Here is a 24878-nt window from a genome sequence, read left to right as displayed (position 1 = left end):
GGTTGCTGATGTTCGTTGAACTCCCCATTTTATGAACATGTCATTAAAATGGACTCCCTTTGCCAAACTATTGAGTTGTCTTAATTATTTGATGCATGAGTATGAATCTATCTCGAGGGTACTGCTACTCATCTTAAATGGCTGTTTGGATCATCCAGTTCACGGGAAAGAAACTGGAAAAGGGGTTAGCTAGCATAGAGTTTTGAAAGATGTACTAGGAGGAACGGGATGCTTAATCAGTGTAAAGATGGGGGTTTTGAGCCTTCTACTCCCCCTACTGTGCCTGAAGTAAATGGTGATAGTATAAAAGATGAAGGATTGTATCCATTAAGGTAACTAAAAGCAGCAACAAGGTATAGTAATCACATGAACCTCCTGCTTATAGCAGTGATGAGAGTCCAGAAAGGACCTCAGAAAAGGAGGTGATTTCTAAAGTCTTACAGGACAAAGAGAAAATTGAATGACCAAGTGTGACCCTAGAGATAGAATCATAAGTTAAGAGATGGAAAGGAGAAACAGACAAGGCTGACGAGATAGCGTTCATACAAAATGAATGGATGGGTGGACAGATATTGCTCAAACTTGATGGGAAGAGCATTGAGGAAGTGAGGCAAGGGGAAGATCAAGATGAGTAGGATAAAAAAGACATGGACTGTGACAAATTATTAAAAGAAGATGAGTATAAAAGAAAGAGTAGACAAAGATGATAATAGATGTATCAGGAAGAGCAGCGAAGAAAGAAAGAGCAGAAGAGCAAAGAATACATGACAATAGACAAAGAGCAATCGAAGAATGAGACAGGTTAGAAAAGAATTGAGAAGAAGAGGATGAACAGAAATGAAGAGATAAAAGAATGCAAAGACGGAGAGATGAAGAGGTGCATACAGCAAATGAAAGAAGGCAAGCAAAAAGACAGGAAGAAGAAAGAGTTAGAGGGGAAGCGAAGAAAAAAAGGGAATTTGATGAGGAAATGGAACAAAAGAGAAGACAAAGGGGACGTGACATTGATCACATTGAGAAACAGCTAATGGAACCAAGTCCAGTTGTTTTATGGGGCTACATAGAGGAGTTTCTCCCATTGCAAGAAACAATGTCAGGACCCTCTAGGGTAAACCTAGAGGAGAATTTTGAGATAATAAATATCGGAGACAGGATTGACAAAGCTTATCAGGAGATGAGGGCAAAAAGTGAATTGAGAAACAGGGGAAAAGAAGATTGATTTGAAGTTGCCCATCACGAGGTATCGAGGGAAGCCTGTTTAGTCTTGAGCAAAGAGCCTTGTCTTTGGACAAGCGGACTCTAAACAGAAACGAGAAAGATGACAGTCATACTAGGAGGGGACAAGAAATGTCAAACAAAGAAAGGGAAACATTCCGTGGGGAGGAGGGTGTCAGTGCATGTTGTCCTGAGGGATGCTTCCAGACGAATAAGGAAGTAAGATGGTCAGACTTAGACCAACCTTAAGAAAGGATGCCAGAGCCTATTGCGTACCCAGAGCGACCTAAAGGGTGATCTCATAGTGAGAGGGGGAATTGCCATCATATGTGAGTAGACTGAGGTCATTACCAGGTAGAAAGAAAAGAGATCAGGAACTATTGTCCCTGCTATGGATAGGCAGACGATGGGAGCTGATTGCGATTTTGGGATTTTGCAATTCCATTTATTAAAGAAAGGAGGGGTCAGACCATAGTGTATCCCTTGGCCACAGATGGATAAAGACAATTTAAGATGCAAACTTCCCAGCTTAATGGCAGGCACAGCAAAGTGGATTTATGAATTGGAAAAAATGACAGGAGGAAATATCTTAGCCATAGGGGACATAAAGGGATTTCTAGTAGCTATCGTTGGGGAAAGGGCTGATGACATTTGGACGAAAGCAGGATACTCAAGTGTCACAGCCGAGAACACAGCGCATGACGGGGCGCTGTTCAATAATTATATGCAGCAGCCTGGAAAACGCTTAGAGTAGAATATCCTGATACATCAGATATGGGTGCAATTATGGCATGTAAGATGAAAGAGGACGAAGATCTGCTTGCTTACATACAACATTTTCAGGAACGGTGGTCTTTGGAAACTCAAGAGCCATGGGGCAAATCAATACCTGTATTGTATCATATTTTGAGTCAGGAACTGCCAGAACAGGTACAGAGACAGTTCAGGAAATGAGTGGGAATGGAAGGAAAGCCATGGGTAGAAATATAATTGACAATTGCGCATCATTGCCGACTGTTGCAAGAGAAAAATAAGAAGAGGGAAGATGCTAGGGAACTTGAGGAAGCTAAATTAGTTCAGATGAAATTGTCAAAGTACGCTATAGAAGGAGCGGTACTGACAAGCGGAGAGGGGTTAGGAATGCAGCAATCACCAGGTATGTCACAGACAGATAATCAATGGCAATCACTGGGCACACACTGCGAACAGTGAGAGGAGCGATTCCTCGATCAATGGTCCTTTTCAGCATTTACATATCGATTATCTTGACATGCTGCAAGTATGTAATGGATACAAGTATATGATAGTGATAGTGTGCCCTTTTTTCGAGATGTATTGAAGCTGGTCAGTGCACACACCCTGGTGCCACTTGCACCGCTAAGTTTTTAGTTCAAGAAGTATTTCCTAGATGGGGACTATGTGAGGTGCTGTGATCTGACAAAGGACCCCATTTTCTGAATGAGGTACTCGAAAAGATTAGCCTATTGATTAGTTTTAAACATATGTTTTTTTCTGATTATCACCCACAAGTGAACGGCGTATGTAAGAGACTCAACGGTCTCTCTCAAGTGATTCCCAGACCACTGCAGAATTGTTAGGAAACGAGTTACATGCATACTTGACATGTATGACTGCTAATATCTCTGTCATTTCAGATCAACTGAAGTGGAAGGGGTGTCGGTCTCAGGATGCGGATGAACACAATACAGCAACCGGACTTGAGAAAATATGTGTTCCTACATTTTTTGCCGGAGACTCTGTTCTAATTAGGAATTTCACTAGAAAGTGCCACAAGCCCAGGTTTAGTGGTCCTTACATTGTGGAAGACATTACTCCTTTAGCAGTTCAAGTCCAAGGGAGGTGAGCTTGGATTCACTTGGGAGATGTGAAAATATATGCTGGTGAGACCGTCAAACCTCTACCCAAGACAAGACAAGAAGAAGAAGTTCAGCACGTGCAGAATCGATCAATGATGAGGAAGAAGGATGCAAAGACTATCCAGTAGATAGATGCAAGTGTACATTTGGACTGTGGCTCGCCTGAAACAATCCTTATAGATATCATAGCAGGAAGTGAGATAGTTACTGTTCTTGAGCCATCATAGCTTGTTGACATTGGACCCTAGGAAGTGCTGAAGTAAATGAAAGATGCCCAATCCTGACTTCCTTTTTGAGGATTGGAAAAGGGAGCAGTTCCCTGATTCATTTCTCACTGCATTTCTCTTTGGAAGCCTAAATTGTATTGACTGAAGTTGATGTTCACGGACTACTGCTTGCTGTCTTCATTTCTACAAAGACAGCTACATGAGCATTTAATGAGATTGCCTGATTAAAGAAGTTTTTCCTTCCTTAGAAAGTAATCACAGGCATGATGTGGTGATGTGGTCTATTGAACATATTGCAATTCCAGAAAGTTAACAGAGTCAACAACTTGGGGCGCGACACCAATGGTGGATTCTTATGTACTGGTGCATAATATATGCCTGTTCAGCATTTATTACTGTTTTCCTGTTCCTATTGATCCACATGGTTTACATTGTTGGCCCCCAAAGGGAAGGAGTCCCGCTAATCCTTCCCACTCCAGTGACCTATGCAGTTAGTGGTTGAAGGAAGCCAAGGCCATATGTGATTGTCCCTACACCAGACACATGAAAGGTTACCCATTTCTCTGGCAAGTGTTCCTATGATTCCCACAGTAGGAAGAATGTATACTGATGTATTAAATGAGATGATTATGAGAGCTCACCGAGCAAGAAAGAGATCCAATAGGAGTGCAAGGGAAGATGATTATGAGTTAAATGATTATTTAGACAGTACAAACATTTGGGAAAAAGCATGTTTTATCAGCACTTGAAAGAAGTAGGAAAGAGCACTTTTAAGGAGGATTTCTATGTATGTGCCCTCCTGCCTTATGCTATGGGAAAATCTAGGATATTCATAGCTATAGAAATAGACGTCTAAAGAGCTCATTGTCTGACTCACCTTGCACTCTGTGATACAAGAGGTCAATTCCAGGCTCGAACGGCATCCTTGGTATGTGTGACATAATGGTCAGCACCAGAAGAAGATGATTATGTTCAAGATTTGAAGACAAAAGAAATTGCACGCACCAGAGATCATGTGATAAGATACGAACAGCCTGGCATGAAGCGAGTTGGAATTAGATGGGAGGTAAACAGGAAACTCAACTGCCAAGGAAAAACTGGTGAAGAAATACAAAGCTGTAATGAAAGAGGCCAAATGTGAATCCGGGGAACCGCACTTTCTCCAGATGGTTGGGAAGAATGCATAGTCATATGCAGAGCTCTGTCAGTAAATGGTCATCATAAGCCAGGTATTGAATGAGTGGAAAAAGGATGCAAACCACTCTGGCCGAGGCTTGCAAAGTTACTGACATGGGTCGAAGACAAAGGAGGCCTTTTGCAGATAGTGCCTTTGGCTAGTGCAGAGCTACGCTTCAGAAACAATGGCATGAGAAAAGTTGGAGAGAATCAGCAGTGTGATCAAATCTTCGATGTACAAGAAATGAAAGATGGGACAGTGGTGATAATGGATCACTACTGGGCCTGTGGATCCAGAGCTTACATGAAGCTGCCCAGAGATTGGGGAGTACTATGTTATATAGTAATTGTCCATGTTCCAGCGTGGTGATTCCAAAGATTGACCTAAACATTGGCGAGTATCCAAAAGCAGATGCTCACCTGAGGAAGAAGAGATCTGTTGAACTCCTTAACCAAATGAAGAATGGGAAACTATTTATCAGCCAAATCGATAGATGCTTTTGATGCTATTCCATTTGAGCACAGATTATTCAACAAACCTGCTTCAGTTTTCACTGATATATTTATGCCCGGGATCCAGACAATGGCAAATGCCAAGTTGTTGCAGATCACCAGATAGGAGCTTCTGCAGGCGATTAACACCACCATAAAGGGAAACAATGATATCAAGGAGGAGCTAAGAGCCATACGCCTGATGACTCTTCAGAACAGATATGTCCTGAACATGATTAAAGCTATGGATGGAGATGTTTGTGCCAAAATCGGAGAATCATGTTGCACATTCATACCTTCTAACGACGACGAGAGTGGCACCTTGACAGAGGCCATAACGATGAGGACAATTTTACACGTCAAGATGGAAGATGAAGTAGAAGACATTGCTGATGACAGTGGTTTGTGTTGATCTTCTCATCTGTTCCACAATGGATGGCAAACATTTTCAATTTCCTTGGAGCCCTGTTTGCGATGATCATGTTTGGATTCTGTGTGATCAGGATAATAATCACACAATGCAAGAAGACTGCAAAGAAAGCAGTAGGAATGAAGATTGTGATTGATATCAAATCAGGGTTCAAACCCAAAGAGCTGACAGATGAAGAAATCAGAGACTGCGTAAAGCCCAGTATTCATGCACCTGAGGGAACAAAGTTCCTGTATCCGAAGAACTACAAGAAGTATGTGGGAAGGGCAGCCCAAATGGACAATGCAGTCTTATAACCTGTAGTATTGATGAACATGTGAAATCAACAGGATGCTTGAAAGACGTCATCAAGATATGTACTCCGAGAAGCAATTCTTTAGACAAGTATTTCTTGATGTGAAGGTTGAGGAGAGAGTGGTCGATGAATCGTCCAGAGGGGAGAGTGTAGAGGAAGAGCCAAAAACCCCTAACAGGAGCTCCGCCCCAATGTTACCTATATTTTGGGAACCAGAAATTACGACATGCGCAGTACCAGTGAGGATGCCTATACCGCAAAGATTCCTTGACACAAGGTTTCCATTGAGAAAACCTTATATGCATTCACAAAGACATGATGGTCTTCTGAAAATGTCCTGGAACAAGTGCAAAAATGTCATATGAAGCAGTATTGGCGCACCCAGAAAAGACACAAATGAAGAAAGAATATAGACATTCTACGAGATGTAAGGATGAGGTATCAAAGAAAAGCAACATTTCGGGATCAAAATGAAGATTACTCATAAGAAGAAACACTGAAGAAAATGCAAAGTCATTTTACAATTGTACAGATGCTGTAACGCAAGTAGACGAAGCAATCCTGAGGCTGGCTACGTAGTAAATAGATTGGGGCGATGCGCCAATGTACATGTATAGGAATGTATAGATTCTGGATGCTCCACAATGCACTTTAGCAAACTTAAACCCCGTGAATGGAAAGGGTTTGAAGTGTGGTGCAATTGAAAACAGATGATGGGGAAGGAGAATTCAAGAAAGGCTGGCTGGCCCAGCAACAAGAGTCGGGGATACCGTTAGGCTGGTGATCTGTCAAGAAGCTATATGAACGTGAGAAAGAAACAAACTCCTGATGAGGGGTAATGGAAAAACACTGAAAGTGCCAAGAGCTCATAATTTAATAGTATTTTATGCAACAAAGAGCTCAAAAACGTGCCCTCCAGTCACACGGTCAGATAGAAATAGACTGTGGGTTGAGCTACAAAAAAACTAGAAGATAAGACCATGCCATACTCCCGTTTATTCTCAGGCACAGTGAGCCTCTACAAGGTTGAGTTCAAAGCCTTTATTGAAGGGCAGACCACAGGAGTGATGATGGATGAGGCCTAATAGGGTGGGGGGGCATGACCAGACTGACCCTCCAAGCACCTGAGGTAACCAGATTGCATGATGCTAGCAAGTAGAATATTCCAGAAGGGTACAAGTGCCAACCAACCATAGAGGTCCACATATTTAGTAGCCCTATCATTTTTTAAAGCCAATAGGGTGTTGTGTATTAGTATGACATGGAAGATGACTTGCACTTGGGGTGGGCTTAGTGGTCCACCTGATCTCAGACACCCAATCACAACTCCCATCAGTATGGAACGTATACCTAGATGTTCCCTTTAAGCTTATCACATAACCTTAATAGTTTTTCTTAGTTTGCCACATAGGATGACGTGAGTAGTGATGAATTTTTAGCATAAGAATGCTGTTTTTTCATATGATGCTTTGAGAGAAATCAAGCGAATGTCAGTTGATGTCCATTGTAACTCCCTGTTTTAGATCATTGTTAATAAAACAGTACAGTGTTTTGCCAACTTCCTGAGTCGGTCTGATTACTCATGTATGATTAAGTTCTGCATCCCCATCCATCTCTACGTATTGCTACCTCATCTTAAAGGGCCACCGAAGGACCTCGGCCAGCGCCTCTCCACATCGACCCTGCTTCTTTCTCGCACTGGAGTGCAAGAAACAGCTTCCCTTCACCCTGCCACTCCATCTGCACGCCAGAGATTGTGCCGGGCCGGATCAACACTCCTGCACGAGGTAGGAGTTCTTTCCAGACCTAACAGCTGTTTATTCTGCATTTCAAGCAGAAAAGAAAGAAACATTTGCAATAACGAAAAGAAAATTCACAGCTGCATTTGTTCACTGAGGGCTGCGCTTTCCACCGCGCTGCTTCTTGGTAGCCTCTTTGGGCAATTTTGAAATCAAAGCATTGTGTGTAGAAATGCACATCTCTGGTTCCTTTGCCGTCTTCCCAGCATTTTCAACATGGCTGCCGCCTTTGCGTATTTGAATCAGCTGTTGTGCCTTGTGTGCATGCCCCCTGCTCTGTGATTGGCCACTTTTACTTGATCTGCCCAATAGGGGACCGGCAGGATTTAGCTGGCCCCCTCACTAAAGGACCATGGCCAGGGCCACTCCACATCTGTTAGAACTGATATAATATTGTTTCGTCCTCATTGTATATGTTGGCCTATGCCCTGTCGCTTTGCGAGGAAATCCGTATTGCAAGGTCGTGACCTTAAGTGAATCAAGCCTCCATTTTAGGTTAAAGCCGCCATTTTAGTTTATCGTGCAAAGTCACCCGGTGGCCTAAAATGGCCGACCTGTGTTCTCTTGTTCTTGCTTTAAACTCTTCACCCTCTGTAGGAGAGTTAATGTCCAACCTGCCTGCAGGCTACATGTTAGGGTCATGTAGACCTTGTCCTTTGTTGACCTCGGGATCAGGGGATTACTTGAATTGGCGATGTTAACCTACAAGTATACAAGAACAATAACGCTATCTAAACACGACATGTGAAACATCTGTTTGACCTGTATTAAAGCAATGTGTAAAGAGCATAAAGTTAAACCTAGAGAATAATAGTGTTTGTTAGTGAATGTATTAAAAGTAAACCGCATGCACGAGATATGTAAATTAGGAACGAACCTGGCGCGACCCTAGCCCAGTACATGATTAACTTGTAAGAGGCTGGACATCGTTATAACGAAACTGTATAAATATGCTAATGTCCAGCTAGCAAATCCTGTTCACTGCTCACATTGAACCCTGCTGGTGGTCTCTGTGATGTATTGACGGCCAAATAGCTATTTGTGTACTTTGTTTGTAAACTTTACAGAATTGCAATAAAGATTCTGGGAATCTTTACAAACCTGTGTCGGTGTCTTTCTCTTTGCATGGTGTAAAAGCCTTAATATTGTATTTTCTGATTCCACAGATGGTGCCCGAATGGGGACCCTCAAGATCGACTTCGTCTCATTGAAGGTTGGCTCGGCTATTGGACCGGGATCGGATGGTGCCAACAAAACGGCCCCTCCGGACGAGAAGTAAATTCCTCGACAGAACTGCACGATCCTATCCCTGAACGTTGAGCTGTAGCCCGAGACAACGTCTTGACGAGGGTCCATATATCGAGGTGGGTAAATTTGCCGAAATCACCAGACACGTGGGTCCTTAGCATTGTCCTTAGTAACCCGATCGGGCCTCCCAGTCCTTTGGTCAGGTGAATTGTGACCCGATTCTTAATTTAACCCTGACAATTTGAATTTGGCGCATTGTACTCGTGAGCACAATTATTTGACCAGGTAACACCAGAACTTTGATATGCCTGGGAAATTGTCTGCCTGCTTTAGGGCATTATTCCGCAGCGACAGACAATCTTTGGAAGATAGCCGTCCCGCACCACAGGAGGGGTCGCCGGCATGTACTATGTACTGTAAGAAAGGCTTTGGTAGTATAGCATTTAATGACATTTGGCACAGACAGACCAGACATAACTCTAATCTTCGGTGGCCAACCAATGATAGCTTTGAAATCCCTCCTATAAAATATCTAGAGTCTGCATTAGTAAAGAAAAAGGCTAGACCTGCAGCATTTGACGCATTGCACAGTTGGAAAACAGAAGCTTTGCAGCAACAAAAGAGTAGAGAGAAACATATGCGTCGACATATGACAAGTGTCGAAAAGACACGGTTATATGATCAAAATAAACAATTGGAGTCAGTTAGGAACATGGACAGAGCGTTTCAATTAGGCATTCAAAAAATGTACCCTTCAAAAGATTTTCATATGTCAGATGAATTGATTAATAAACTTTCGCATGAACGAAGGCCCGATGCCTCTGCACAACCCCCGTACGTCCCTCCTCCTGGCGCTTTGCCCCTTCCCATTGTTATTCCTCCTCCTATAGTTCCTCTGGTCCTCCCTGTTGTTTTTCCAGCCGTCGCTCCTTTGCCTGCCCCCTTGCCTCCACCTGTTGATATTCAGAATGTGCTTACTATTCCTCTTCCAAGTGATTCCGCGTCACTTGTAGTAGACCAGGGAGCAGGATCAAGGGTTGTGACAAGTAATACTGTGTCCCCAGATAAAAAGAATGAATTGATTGCTTGGGCTAAACATTGTATGGAGAAGGGTGAACAAGCTGAGGTTTTTTCCACACTCAAAAATGCAAAAGGTATTCCTGAGAAAAAAAATTTTATTGAAGGATTAGGGATTCATTTGAGTATAATGTGGAATAGATTAAACGATGTAGATCTCCCACAAAGGTTACGGGATTTGAACGCCTTAGCGTTGTCCAGAGATACTGCGGAGAAAGTATATGAGCATGTTGAGAGGATTTTTGTGTATAGGAAGGAGTTGGAAGAGTTACAGAATGAGGAAGCAGATGGTGATAGTTAAGGTATTATGTTCTTACAGAAGCGGTTTTCTCCTCACCGTGAATTAAAAGGTGAGGAAGCACGAATTTGTAGAAAGGATGCGATAAGATGGATTTCGGATATGTCGATAACTCCAGATGAAGTATATGACACACATGGTCAGTATATGTTAGAAATGCAAAAGAAAGTGATACAGGTTATGGTAGAATACCTGCAGACTGAGTGTGTAAAAAGAAAGATTTGTTGTCCCGCAGAATTGTTGAGTGGTTATAAGAGAGCCTTTTCGATTGATGCTTCTTCGACTGCCTTAGCGCTTGATTTGGCTCTGTTGCTTAGTAAGCGTTCGGAGCTACCTACTTCTCAGTTGCCTATGAGAGAGGTCCCTCCGACATTTGTCCCGAAAGTTGAGATTGCGGCCGATGCTGCACGAGGAATACACGCAGGGGAAATTCCTGAACATTAAGTATCAGAGTTTGTTCACGTCCCATTTTCAAGACAGGAAGTGAACACCATAAAGCAATCTGTTCCCGATGTGAGAAAGAATCCGACCCGGTTCTATAAAGAAATAGAGTCGGTCTTACAATCATTGGTATTCACCTTAAGTGATATTGATTTATTATTTCCCGTACTCCTGCCAGTTGATTTGTGGAAACAGATTAGGACTGTAGATGATGTACCTGGGTTAGGAGATACATGGGATAACATGGTTAGGCTCGACAGAGAAAGACCAGCTGGCGAGCGACCGCCTCAAGTGATATTAACTTTGCCTGATAGGATTATTGTAAAATGAAAAACTATAGTTCCTGAAAAATCAAGCTTACGGCCTGTGTCAAGGAAAGTCTGAGGGTGCTACCGATTTCTTCAATTGGTTTGAACAGGTATTTTCAGATTTCAGTGGAAAAGACTTAGGCACAGAGTCAGGGAAAAGTCTGTTTGTTGACAAATTTGTACGTGGATTGCTGCCTGACATTCAGTTACAGATTATGTCTTCCAAAAGCGCTTGGCAGGCGAAGTCTCAATCAGAAGTACTGCACATGGCTCAGTACTATGAAAATCGTGTGAATAATGAAAAGGAATAACTTGAGAAAAAAAAGGGTGACCTGAAAACAAAAGTCCTATTACAACAGTTTGTTAGAAACCCTAGAGGGGGTAATCAATTTAGAGGTCTGTACGTTCCACAGGGAAGTACGCCCCTGGCTCCGTTAACCATTAACCAGTGTGCCTATTGTCGACAGGAAGGCCACTGGCGCGCACAATGTCCGACCTTGCAGCAAAGGTCATTTGGGAACATGGGTAGACGATCCAGAGGTCACCCAGGTGCAGGGGGCCCTGGCAGAGGTCAGTTTGCACCAGAATCACAGCAACCTCCTCCACAGGATAAGCAAGTTTCGAATATGGATAATAGAAACATTTTTGATCACCCTTCTGCCACGTACCTTTCTGAAGAGCTTCCTTTTGACGACATTCTGTTTCGCTAGGATTGCCCGAAGCAGGATTTGGAACCGACGCCTATTCCCGTTCATCAGAAAGGCCCCTACGTTGAGATGGTGGTGGGAAAAAGGAAGCATCTATTTTTAGTAGATACAGGAGCACAGAAATGTTCCATTGACCATTCACGGGTTCCAAATATTCCGCTGTCAGGGCAGTCCAACGTTTCTGTAGGGTTTTCAGGCACACCTGTAGTTTGTCCGGTTTCTGTGCCGGTACCGATAACACTGGGTCCCTTCACGGAGCAGTGTCCATTTCTACTTACCACAAACTGTGGGGAGAATTTGCTGGGGTTAAATTTGTTGAAGGAATTGCATGCAGTAATACATTGTTCTCCAGACGGTGTTTGGTTAACAATTTCACCTCAGTAATCACTCGCCTCTCAGTTTTTTTTTTTTTTAAATTTTTATTTTTGTCGGCAGAGGTTCACAAGGCACATACGTCAAGGCAACAAACAATTAAATCAAGCATAGCATAAAACATCGTAATGGTTACAGAGTACAGTTCCAACAGTGGATATAGAGCATCAACAATACAGAAGTACACAGCAAAAATCACGGTGCATGGATAGAGACCGGAGACAAGCCCGAACCGGGCGTGTTCTCACTTTGATTGTTGAGATATGTATTAAATTCGCTCCAGATGTTCCTGGGGCGAGATTTGGCAGGCAGCATTGTCAGGTATTCCTCCTCACAGTTCAGCGACCATGTGAGCTACCCAGCCATTTCTGAGAGGCCAGTGGGGAGGAGCGCTTCCAGTTCTGAAGTATACATTTTTTGGCAATCATGCAGCTTATATTCAAAAACTTTTTCAAGCGCTTAGTTTCGTCAGACCCCCAGACCCCAAACAGAACCGCCAAAGGATCGGGATCAATTACAGTTTCAGTTACTGCACTTAGTGTATGGAGGACACTGTCCCAGAAACCGGACAATTTGTTACAGATCCAGAACATATGCAAGTGATCAGCATCCACCGCCCTACAGCACGGGCAGAGGTGCACCTCAGAGCGAGCAAACCCTGATGTCCTGCGTGGTGTATAGTAAAGCCTATTGAGGAGCTTGTATTGCATGGCACGAAAACGGAAATTGAGAGACACTTTTTGTGAGTGACAGCACATATCCTCCCACAATTCATCAGAAATTTCTAGACTCAGTTCAGCCGACCATCCGTCGCACGCCCCAAGAGTACGAATGGGGATGATATCTACTTGGATTTGATACAGTGAAGAGACGACGCCGCGTGCACCACCCGAGTTGGCGATGTAGGCTATCGCCGGGTTGTCTGGGGGCTCATCCGGAAAGGAGGGCCACATGGTGCGGAACGCGGTGCGAAGCCTGTAGTATTGGAGAGTCTCTAGGGGGGATCTGGTGTGCCCCGGTCTCCAGGTTTGGGGGCCTATGAATTTGCCCTCGGGATAGAAGTCGGACTGGGCCCGATACCCCAGTACACCCCAGTGTCGGGCCAAAGCGGTATCAAGCGTGGGCTCCAGGCCCAGAAAGGCCCACACGGGAAGCCATTTGTAATATGGGGAGGGCCCACTTGTCGAGTGTAGTAGACGTGACCAGGCATACAGAGTCTCAGCAATGGGGTCAACGGGAGAATCAGATGTGTAGCGTCAATGTAATATCAGGGACATTAAGTTGATACCAGCGGAGGCAAGCCATTCCAGTTTGACATGTGGGCGCACTGGGGAACCCGGGTACCAGTGAGTAGCATGCTGGGCCTGGGCCGCGATCCAGTATAGTTCTAGGTCCAGAGCAGCAATACCACCCCGTTTGTATGAAAGTGCCATGTCAGTCCACTTCTTGCGCACCGCACCGGAGTGCCAGAGAAATTGCGCGCAGAGCGTATGCAATTTAGTGAAGTAAGCCCTCCCGGGCCATATAGAAATGTTGCAAAAGGTGTATAAGAGCTTGGGGAGCATGATCATTTTAATAAGGGATAGATGACCAGCGATGGACAACGGGAGAGTGCGCCATCGTGAAATTTTGGTCTCAACTGTTCGTGCTACAGCTGAGTAGTTATCGGCAAGCAGGGTGGGCTTAGTGAGGGACATCAACACCCCAAGGTATCTCACACCCTCAGGGGCCCAGTGCAGGGGATACTCGGTGGTGGGCTGCAGGGTAGCTTTAGTGAGTGGGAAAATCTCTGATTTGGAATAGTTAATCGTGAATCTGGAGTGGGTGCCGATCTGGGTGATGTCACTCAGTATGGGATCCAGGTGGGTTGTGGGATCTCTGACGTATAATAGGACATCATCAGCATATAGGGATATTATTTCTGGATCATCAACCAATCATACTCCTTTACGCGCGTGCCGTGCTCGGATAAAGTCCGCCATCGGTTCTATCACCAATTCGAAAAGGATCGGGGAGATGGAGCAGCCCTGTCTGGTGCCTCTGAATAGAGTGAACATCTCGGATGTTGGTGAGTTGACTCGTACCCGCGCAACGGGGGAAGTGTACAATAGTTTAATGAACCCTATCATGTTAGGGCCGACGCCCATTGTTTCGAGGACCAGCCACATATATTTCCAAGAGACCATGTCGAAGGCCTTCTGAGCGTCCAGCGTAACTGCTTCGGCCTGGACGTCTTGGTCTATACAGGACATGACATTGAATAGTCTCCTGATGTTATGGGAGGTGGACCTGCCGGGGACAAAGCCTGCTTGGTCCTCTTGTACCAAGTGCGTCATGATGGGCAGAAAGCAGTTTGCAATGATCTTAGCAAAGATCTTTCTGTCTAGATTCATGTGGGAGAGAGGTCTATAGGACCCGCACTCGTCCTCAGGTTTACCTGGTTTGAGCAGTACCGTGATGGCCGATTCCCGCATGGAAGGGGGAAGGATAGCGGCTCGGAGTGCCTCATTCCAAACCTCCAACAGCCGGGGGGCCAGAATAGCCATGTGCTCTCGATAGAAGTCTGCCGTGAGGCCGTCAGGTCCCGGCGCCTTGCCTATGGGCAAGCCTGAGATAGCCGATACTATCTCGTCTAGCGTGAACGTGGTATCCAGCTGGTCTCGGGTCTGTGGGGAAATTTCCGTGGTGGGGATCTGGTCAAGGAGTTTTCGCATATGTTGTTTAGTGTGCTCTACGGGCTGGAAATAAAGGGATCTATAGAACTCGGTAAATATATCAAGTATTCGATGGTCCGCCCATTGAGCGTCACCGTTCTGATCTTTTATGGATGTGATCTGCGTGCGGCCCAGTTCCCCCCTCACAAGTGTTGCACGTGTCTTGCCGGGTCTGTCCCCCTCTCCATATTTCCTAGCGGCCTGCGGGCGGCTGAAATAATGAACATCGCTAACGTGTTAAACACCTGGAGCTCATCAGAGATTTGGGCCAGAGTGGTGGGGTCAGACCCGGAGGAGCAACATTGCTCCAACCATTTCAGTTTGGCCTCAGATCGCCCAAGGGCGGCTCTAATAGCTTTCAGCACCCCTGCCTCTCTGGAGATAGACATGCCCCTAATGTAAGCCTTGAAAGCCTCCCATCTGACCGCGGCGGTCGTGTCTTGAAGAGAGTTAAGCTCAAAGAAGGACTCAATGTCCGCTAGAATCTCAGATTTAAACACAATGTCTTTTAGAGCTTCGGACTTAAAGTGCCAGGTGCAGAGTGTTGGGATGGGAATTCCCAGCCCCAAGGACAGTATGATTGGAGAATGATCCGAGAATGTGCGGGGCAAAATGCGTGTATCCTCCACCCCACCCATGACCTCCCTTGAGACCAAAAACAGATCTATCCTGGATGAACTATCGTGTACAGAAGAGTAATAAGTGTAGTCCCGCTGCTGGGGGTGAAGTGTTCTCCAGGCATCACAAATGTTGAGCGACTGCATGTGGCCATGCAGCCTGCGCGCCGCGCCAGACAGAGCTCTGTGTGTAGTGGCAGTTCTGTCCAGGGCAGTGTCCAGTATAAGGTTCAGGTCCATATGATCTGCACCCCCACAAAGCCCAGCAGTATGGTAGTTACAGTGTCAAAGAATTCCGGAGAGTCTACATTGGGACAGTAAGTGTTAACCAGCAAGTACTCTTTATAGACCAGTGTGGAGTGTATTATAACATAACGACCCTCAGGATCAACATAACTTTTATGCAGCACAAACTTAATTGATTTGTGGATCATTGTGAGAACGCCCCTAGATTGCGTGGAGTAAGAAATAAAGAACCTGGCAGAACCCCATGATGGGGCAACAGCCCTCGGAATGAGGCCATCGGAGTGTGTCTCTTGTAAAAGCAATATCTTGCAATTGTGTCTGTTAGCATATGCAATGATCTTGCGGGCCTTAGTGTAGTTGCTCAGCCCCCGAATGTTCCAGGACATTATGACTGTAGCCATTTCAGAGGTAGGTATCTACAGACACAGTACCCATAAATCAGTGAACATCCCAGCTCCCGTGATGGTATGAGCTCCCATAGTTGGAACAGCAAGTGGGCATGAGGCCCTTCAGCATGCGCGCCGCAAAACCTTGTGTGCCTTTTTGCAAAACAACCCCTTTCCCACCCCCCACCCTCACCACTAACCCTGGATCAGCAGTGTAAAGATCACTCACCCTAACAACGCACAGTTGGGCCGTCCCAAACCTGGCCCAATCCGCCCCGAGGCCCAACTGGGGCCAACACGCACCAAATAATTTAGAAAAAACAGTGCAATCGCAATGGGGTGCGCCGTTACCGTGCACCAGCACGCTTGGAGCCAAATGGCTCAGTTTCAAAATGAGCAGTGGTGGCGGACTCGCGGCGCAGGCCCCACCCGCGAAGCAGGTAATCGGGGACCACACATGAGCCCCTGCGTTTCCGAAATAGACCAAAACAGTTTCGACAGTCAAATATCGTACATCCCCGCATCTCAAATGCGGGGAACGGGGTATATAACTGAGAGATTAAGGACCTGAACAATAGGAGGACAGAAATTGAGGTAGTACAAAAGAACAATGTGAGACCAGCTCTGTGGAGTGCGTAGTAAGGATATGTGCACATACGCTGCAGCATGCAAGGACTGCAGGGGTAGAGCGTCACAGTAAACAGAGCAGCCTTACCAGTACCACAGTGCAGATTGAGTAAACAAGTTCAATAAGTGTCCACAGTCCGTGCCATTCACAGTTGATTAGTGTCTACTCAGCCTTCTCCAGGGCCCTAAAGCGGTATTTGCATCTCGATGAATTTTACCGCCTCGTCTGGGACTGTGAAAAAGTACAATTTGCCATTATGAGTGAGCTTAAGACGAGCCGGGAATAAGATGGCATACGGTACATTGCGTTCCCTGAGCATTTTCTTGACGCCAAGAAATTGGCGTCTCTCCTGCTGCACCGCCACAGAAAAGTCTGGAAAGATCCTGATGACATGAGACTCCAGTCGCAGCTCCCCTTTCTCCCGCGACAGGCGAAGAATGAGGTCCCTGTCACGATAATTAAGAATCTTGGCTATAATGGGTCTGGGGATGTCACCAGGTCGGGGTCACGGGGCAAGGAAAGATTCAGGACCACACTGTATTCAAACGTGCCGTAAAAACCCACTTCTTCAATCTGGAATAACTCTTTGACCCTTCTTCTTTCTTTGCCATGTCTGTCTGTTTGTTCGTCCAGTTTTATGTGCTCCCTGAGGCCTACGGGCATGTTGGCGCATTACAAGAATTAAAATAAATAAATAAATAAATAAGGGCCCGGTGAGCCCGCTCCACCGTGAAATAAGAGGAAAGGTCTGGGTCCCCCAGCAAGTCCTTGATTAGTTGTTCGACTGCATCTTCCATGCGCCCCTTCAGGGCAGTTTCAGGGAACCCAATGATGCGAAGATTGTTTCTGCGGGAGCGGCACTCCAAGTCATCGCATTTTGCTTTAACACTCTTCATGTTGCGCGATAAGGTGGCCACTGTGTCCTGAAGTACGTGTATCGCATCTTCATTAGTGGAGATCCGTTTTTCGGCCTCAGTAATTCTCGATCCAGCCTGATCTACGCGGGTCTTGAGCGAGGCGACATTCACATTGATATTGTCAAGCTTCTCATGAAAGGAGGCAAAGTTCTTAGCCATCGATTCCATCATGGCAGTGAGGTCCGGCGCCGCCACCCCCGGATTAGGGTCATTGTCAAGTTCTTTCTGCGGAGGCGACGTGTGTCCCACCTCCAGTCGAGGGACCGTCTTAGTGAATTTGTCCATGGCACCCCCTTTCGCAGATCCTTTGGAGCGACTCGACATGGCCGGAACCAGAGGGCACGACAAAGCTCGGTCGATGAAGCCAGTGAGTCAGGTATTGAAGAGATCCCATGAGGGCACGACAGCAGTCCCCGCCGGCTCGCACCAGGCAGCCCAGCCCAGGCCCCCGCGCGGTCACAGATGGGGCGCCGGTGAGCCTCGGTCGTCAGCGGCCTAGGCCCCTAGCGGAAAGGACCGTCCGGGGGGACCAGGGCAGGAGCGAGCTGGCCCACGAGTGTAGTGTGTGCCCCAAGGTGCCAGAGGCAGAGCAGCCAGCAGCAAGTCCAGCGGGAGGCACCCGGTCAGGTCACGATGAGAGCAGGGCCCAGTGTAGGCCCAATGGCGGCGAGGCACGGTGGGCCAAGGATCTCCAGTTCCGAGAGTCCGATTTCTCCCAGAACTCGACAACTCGCCTCTCAGTTTTTGACTCGACCTTTACCGCCAGAATTCAGTAATATTCCGGAATGCTTATGGGCAATTGATGATAATGATGTGTGTGTTCTTCGAATTGAACCTGTCAGAAATATTCTATAACATGGAGTTAAATTGCCTCGCATCCCACAATATGAGTTCTCAGTTGAAGGCGAACAGGCTTTGAAATGTATAGTCTCTGATTTTGTACATCGTGGAGTAATTGAGGAAATTACGGGTAGTTTGTGTAACAGCCCGATTTTGCCAGTATACAAGACAGGTGATAATGAGGTTCCCTTTTGGTTTATAATTGCTTTACGTGCTATTAACAAAATTGTGGCTCCTCAATTTCCTATTGTACCTGATGTTACAACGATACTAACCATGATTCCGGCTTCTGCCACTCATGTTAGCGTTGTTGACCTTAAAAACACGTTTTTCAGTTTTCCCATACACAAGGATAGTAGGTATTTCTTCGCGTTTACCCTAGGTGGACGCTCGATCACATTCACTCGTGCACCACAAGGGTAAACCGAGAGTCCAAGTATTTATAGTAGGGCATTAAAAGAGCAGCTTGAAACCCTCAAGTTGCCTACTACTTGCATGTTACTACAGTATGTAGATGATCTCCTCTTGGCTGCTGATTCTGAGAGTGCCTGTAAAAAAGGCACCATGTTGTTGCTTTGTCATCTAGCAAAACATGGCCACAAAGCTTCACTCAAAAAATTCCAATATTGTTGTCAGGAGGTCACCTATTTAGGCTATCTCCTGTCAAAGGAGGGAAGACGGTTGACACCTGAACGAATAAAAACTATTTCTGGCATGTCTGTCCCAAATACGCAGAAGGAAGTTAGAGCTCTGATAGGTATGGCTTCTTACCGTAGATTGTGGATCCCTAACTTTTCGTTAACGATTAAACCAATGCTGGCTTTGACAAAGAAGGGCATTTCTTTGCCGTTGCCATGGACTTTGGAACACCAGACAGCATTTCACTTGCTCAAAACCGCGCTGTGTTCGGCGCCGGTTTTAGGAACTCCAAATTATGAAAAGGCCTTTGTGTTGTATGTGCATGAACGTGATGGATGTGCTTTCGCTGTGTTAACGCAGGAACATGGAGGGAAGAATAGGCCGTGCAGCTATTTCTCATCCGCCCTTGATCCTGTTGCATGCGCTTTGCCAAGATGTTTGAGAGCTGTCGCTGCTGCTGCTGCGTCTGTAAAACAGAGTGAGGGAATGGTCCTGGGTCATGCATTAAACCTAATGGTATCTCACTCTGTAGATATTTTATTGAATAGAACTCAAACGCAACACCTCACTTCCGCATTATTGACAACATACGAATTGATCTTGTTTGCTCCCCACATTCAAATTCAGAGGTGTTGTGTATTAAATCCAGCAGAACTTTTACCTGTCCCGCAAGATACTGTTGATGGTGACGAAACGTCACACGATTGCCTTTATGCGACAGAACAAGAGACTAAGGCAGAATCGATCTGAAAGACACGCCTTTGAATAGCCCACAAGGAGAGCTATTTTGTGATGGCTCTTGTTTAACCTTCCGAATGGTACATCCACGGCTGCTTATGCCGTCACTACTTTAAGCACGATTGTGGAAACCAAAAGAATTATGCATAATTCCACGCAGGCCGCAGAAATTATAGCGTTAACTCGAGCTTGTGAACTTTCTGAAGGGCTTACAGTAAATATATATACCGACAGTCAGTATGCCTTTGGGGTGGTTCACAACTTCGGTAGACTTTGGAAAGAACGAGGTTTCTTGACCTCACATGGCACGAAAATTCAGCATGGCACTTTAATAGTGCAATTACTTTCAGCGCTCGCACTCGCTGTTCAGTTAGCTATTATAAAATGTGCAGCACATCAAAAGGTTACAGATGATATAGGAAAAGGGAATGCTTTCACTGATCAGATAGCTAAGCAAACTGCCACTGATTTTAGTTCAGAAATGTATGCGGTAAGAGAAACTGTAAATATTTGCACTTTTGGTGAAAGTATCGATTCTGTAAAAGACATTCAAGCAGATGCTACTATAGAGGAAACCAAGAAATGGGTCACGGGTGCAGGAAGATTGGATGATGATGGGTGTTGGGTGGACAATGTTGAAGGAAAATGGTTACTCCCTGACGCCTACATTACAATGATGGTTATTATGGCTCATGGTCCTACACATGTCTGCGCGCGTAAATTGACTAAAATGTTACAAAGTGTATGGGCCAATGATAACATTTTCAAAATTGCGTAGTGCTTTGTCCAAGGGTGCATGGTCTGCTTGCATCACAATGTAGGAAAAGGTACCTCGACTCCTAGAGGAAGTTTCGCTCCACCTTCTGTTCTGTTTGAGGTTATCCACTTTGATTTTATTGAAATGGAACGTTGCAACAATCTTAAATATGTGTTGGTTGTCATTTGTGCTTTTAGTAAGTGGGTTGAGGCCTTCCCTGTTAGGGATGCAACGGACATAACCACGGCAAAAACTCTGTTGAAAGAGTGTTTTCCTAGGTTCGGGCTGCCGAGAGTCATCTGGTCGGATAATGGGCCACACTTTATCGCTGCTGTAATCCTACAAATATGCAAAGGATTACAGATTGCTAAACGGTTCCATTCGGCCAGACATGCCCAAAGTGCCGGATTAGTGGAAAGGCATAACGCATTATAAAGAACAAGCTCGCTAAGACGTGTGCTGGCACCAAGTTAAAATGGCTGGACGCCTTACCGATCGTGTTGCTGTCGATGAGAACAACCCCTCAAACTAAGACTGGGCTCTCTCCCTTTGAGGTGGTAATGGGGAGGCCTGCTAATATTTGGGGTATGCCAAAAAGTCGCTTGTTGCGGGATATAGAGAATGTGCTTCTTTCAGATTACTGTAACCAGTTGACTAAAAATCTGTTTTCAATTTATCACCAGGTGCGAGAGGCATTACCTGTATGTTACGAGGGTCCTGGTCACAGTCTACGACCGGTGGACTGGATCCTCACGAATGTTTTCGAGAGGTCGTCTTGCCTTGCACCTCGGTGAGGGGTCCCTACCAGGTCGTGCTAGTTACCCAGACTGCTGTGCGGGTAGTGGGTCATAAGAACTGGACGCGACGCACACCAAACGGATCCCGCAGCCCGTGCCATACCATACAGAAGACACAGAATCCCTTTCCACTGCTGTAACCAACATGCCTGAAACAGCAACAACCGACAAGAGAGTATCAGAGACCATTCCAGAGTTCCTAAGGCCAGACAAAACGGCCATCTTATCTCTGCACTCTCCAACAGTGGTAATTCCGGATCTATCATTTTCTGATCCCATTTCCGATCACTCGCCACCTCCAGTGGGAAGTGACGACATATTGTCATCCGATCCTTCGGCACCAGAAATTGTGAAATATAATTTACATCCAAGGAAATAGACGTACAGCATGGTTTTTGACTGTGCGATTGAGGAAATCATTTGAGGGCTTGCCTTTTGGCCCGACTGTACGAAAGGATTCTGTTGGCTAAGGGTTGTGGGAAAGACATTAAGAAGACGCGCGACTGGAGTCGCCAGCAAACAAACAATTGGTGTTTTTTCGATTGAAGACTACGATGCCTGCACCCGCTACCACTCGTACCAAACCTTTAGATAAATATGTGACTAGCAGAGACAATGATCAAGCATGTAATGGGACCCCCAAAGTGTATTGTTGCCTTTTCGTAATAATAACTGGGTTTTTAGTGACTATTGGTTTTGGGTTATGGTATCTGGAGGAAGCATATCCGCTAGAGGACTTTTTACCTGTTAAAAATGTATCTGTTTTCCCCACGCCTTCCGTGCAATTGCAAACCTTATCACCTAGAGATTCTTCGCATAGACGGAACTATCAGAATAATACTCTTTTATTAATAATGAATGCCACTCATGCAATTTTAAATAGGACCAATTGCTGGATCTGGTCACATTTACTGCAACATGGGGATAAGGGGCTAGGTTGGTATATTCATCCTTTACCGTTGACAACTGCTTGTTATGCTTCTCTTAGAGCACTATTCTTTGGCCGATGGAATGACAGCATCTCAGGGAACTTTGATGGTGCAAATTTGAATAGTTTTGAAAAACATGTTTTGATGCCCCTGGGATGCTTGCTTTTTGCAAATAAGAGTAAGCCAAACGTTGCTTCTGTTAGGCCCTCTGATAGATTGTCTCGTCCTTTTCAGTCTTCGATCTCTTTCAAAATGGCTCTTGTAGGCAATAAGGATGCCACACCTCCATCTTATTCTGTTAAGCATAGCCCCGATTCAGTATCCTTCTGCATACAGAAGAATGGAACATGATCAGTGGGTAATTTTAGAAAATTACCAATTTTAGAAAATATTAGAAAATGCGCCAACGCTGCGAATCTGACTAGTGAGAACAGACCTCTGTACGTAGGTGAACCTGTCTATTTTGTTTGTGGTAATGTGGCATTTCCATGGTTGCCCAGGGATTGGCAAGGAACCTGCTATTTAGGGATTCTATTACCTGGGGTGTTTATTGCCAGTACTGCAGAAATTTCAAAGACTCGTCCACGACGAGGTGTGAAAGGGGATACTCCAGCGCAAACTCTAGGAGACATCATGAAATCCTTTGTGCCATTTTTTGTTGTTGTATACAGTGTCTCCCTGGTATATGTTCAGTATTAGGGGGGTGTTGTGCGCAAGCAACACGTGTATTAGGGCATAAAATATACGCCCCAGATAAGGTTTACAAGGAGTATGTTAGTTTCTGATCTAATTGCAATAGATATGTCTGACAATGATTCGGGGTGTAGAGACGTTGAAATGTGGAGTTAGTCACAGAGTGATTAAAGGTAGTTTAGCGCTTGGCATAGGCCAAAAGGAGGGTTTGTTAGAACTGATATAATATTGTTTCGTCCTCATTGTATATGTTGGCCTATGCCCAGTCGCTTTGCGAGGAAATCCGTATTGCAAGGTCGTGACCTTAAATGAAACAAGCCGCCATTTTAGTTTATCGTGCAAAGTCACCCTGTGGCCTAAAATGGCTGACCTGTGTTCTCTTGTTCTTGCTTTAACCTCTTCAACCTCTGTAGGAGAGTTAATGTCCAACCTGCTTGCAGGCTACCTGTTAGGGTCATGTAGACCTTGTCCTTTGTTGACCTCGGGATCAGGGGATTACTTGAATTGGCGATGTTAACCTACAAGTATACAAGAACAATAACGCTATCTAAACACGACATGTGAAACATCTGTTTGACCTGTATTAAAGCAATATGTAAAGAGTGTAAAGTTAAACCTAGAGAATAATAGTGTTTGTTAGTGAATGTATTAAAAGTAAACCGCATGCACAAGATATGTAAATTAGGAATGAACCTGGCGCGACCCTAGCCCAGTACATGATTAACTTGTAAGAGGCTGGACATCGTTATAACAAAACTGTATAAATACGCTGATGTCCAGCTAGTAAATCCTGTTCACTGCTCACATTGAACCCTGCTGGTGGTCTCTGTGATGCATTAATGGCCAAATAGCTATTTGTGTACTTTGTTTGTAAACTGTACAGAATTGCAATAAAGATTCTGGGAATCTTTACAAGCCCGTTTCGGTGTACTTCTCTTTGCATGGTGTAAAAGCCTTAATATTGTATTTTATGATTCCACACATCTACCCAGCATCTTTCTCGCACCGGAGTGCAAGAAAAAGCTTCCCTCCACCATGCCACTTGATCTGCAAGCTGGAGGTCATGCCGGGCTGGATCAACACTCCTGCACGAGGTAGGAGTTCTTTCCAGACCTATCAGCTGTTTATTCTGAATTTCGAGCAGAAAAGAAAGAAACATCCGCAATTACAAAAAGATCGTTCACAGCTGCATTTGTTCACTAAGGGCTGCACTTTCCACCACACTGCTTTTGTTTGCCTCCTTGGGCAATTTTGAAATCGAAACATTTTGTGTTGAACCGCACATCTCTGGTGCCTCTGCCATCCTCGCAGCATTTTCAACATGGCCACCGCCTCTGCGTGTTTGAATCAGCTGTTGTGCCTTGTGTGATTGCCCCGTGCTCTGTGATTGGCCACTTTAACCTGATCTGCCCAATAGGGGACCGGCAGGCTTCAGCTGGCCCCCCCTCACCAAAGGCCCACACCTAAGGCCCCTGTCTGCTCCCTGTCCACTACCATGGTACTACATAGGGTCCTTTCTGTACCCTGGCACCAGACCTTTTACTTATGCTGCCATCACACACTTCTAAGAAGTATGCACTTCCTTGACATTCTCACATCCGTAACCATGGGTTAGATCCCTCCTTTCCGGGCTCACTTGTACCCCCTTTTGGACTTTCACTCTCCCTCTCTACTTGTTTCTCCCATGTTCATGCTCTGTTTTGAACTGCGTTTTTGACCCTTAGCTTGCATCTTAACCCAATTGTAAATTCACCTCTTGCTGTTTTTTCTTTTGCTTTAAAAGTCAGATCTTGCTGCTTTTACTTTTGGCATAATGTTAAATCTTTCTGTTGTGGCTTTTGGTTTAAAAGTCAAATCTTGCTGTACTCTGCAAACTTGCTCTGCATCTTGCTCTTAATCTGTTGCTACTCTGTAATTTGCTGGCCCAGTGACTTCACCAATCTCTTTGCTCCACTCCTACCATTCCCCAACCCTTCTGCCTTTCTCCTTTTTCACGCTGCCACTTCCATGGCACT

Source organism: Ambystoma mexicanum, chromosome 1p (assembly GCF_040938575.1).
Source record: "Ambystoma mexicanum isolate Mex_15411 chromosome 1p, UKY_AmexF1_1, whole genome shotgun sequence".
NCBI lineage: Eukaryota > Metazoa > Chordata > Amphibia > Caudata > Ambystomatidae > Ambystoma > Ambystoma mexicanum.
Note: the sequence above shows the minus strand (reverse complement) of the source record.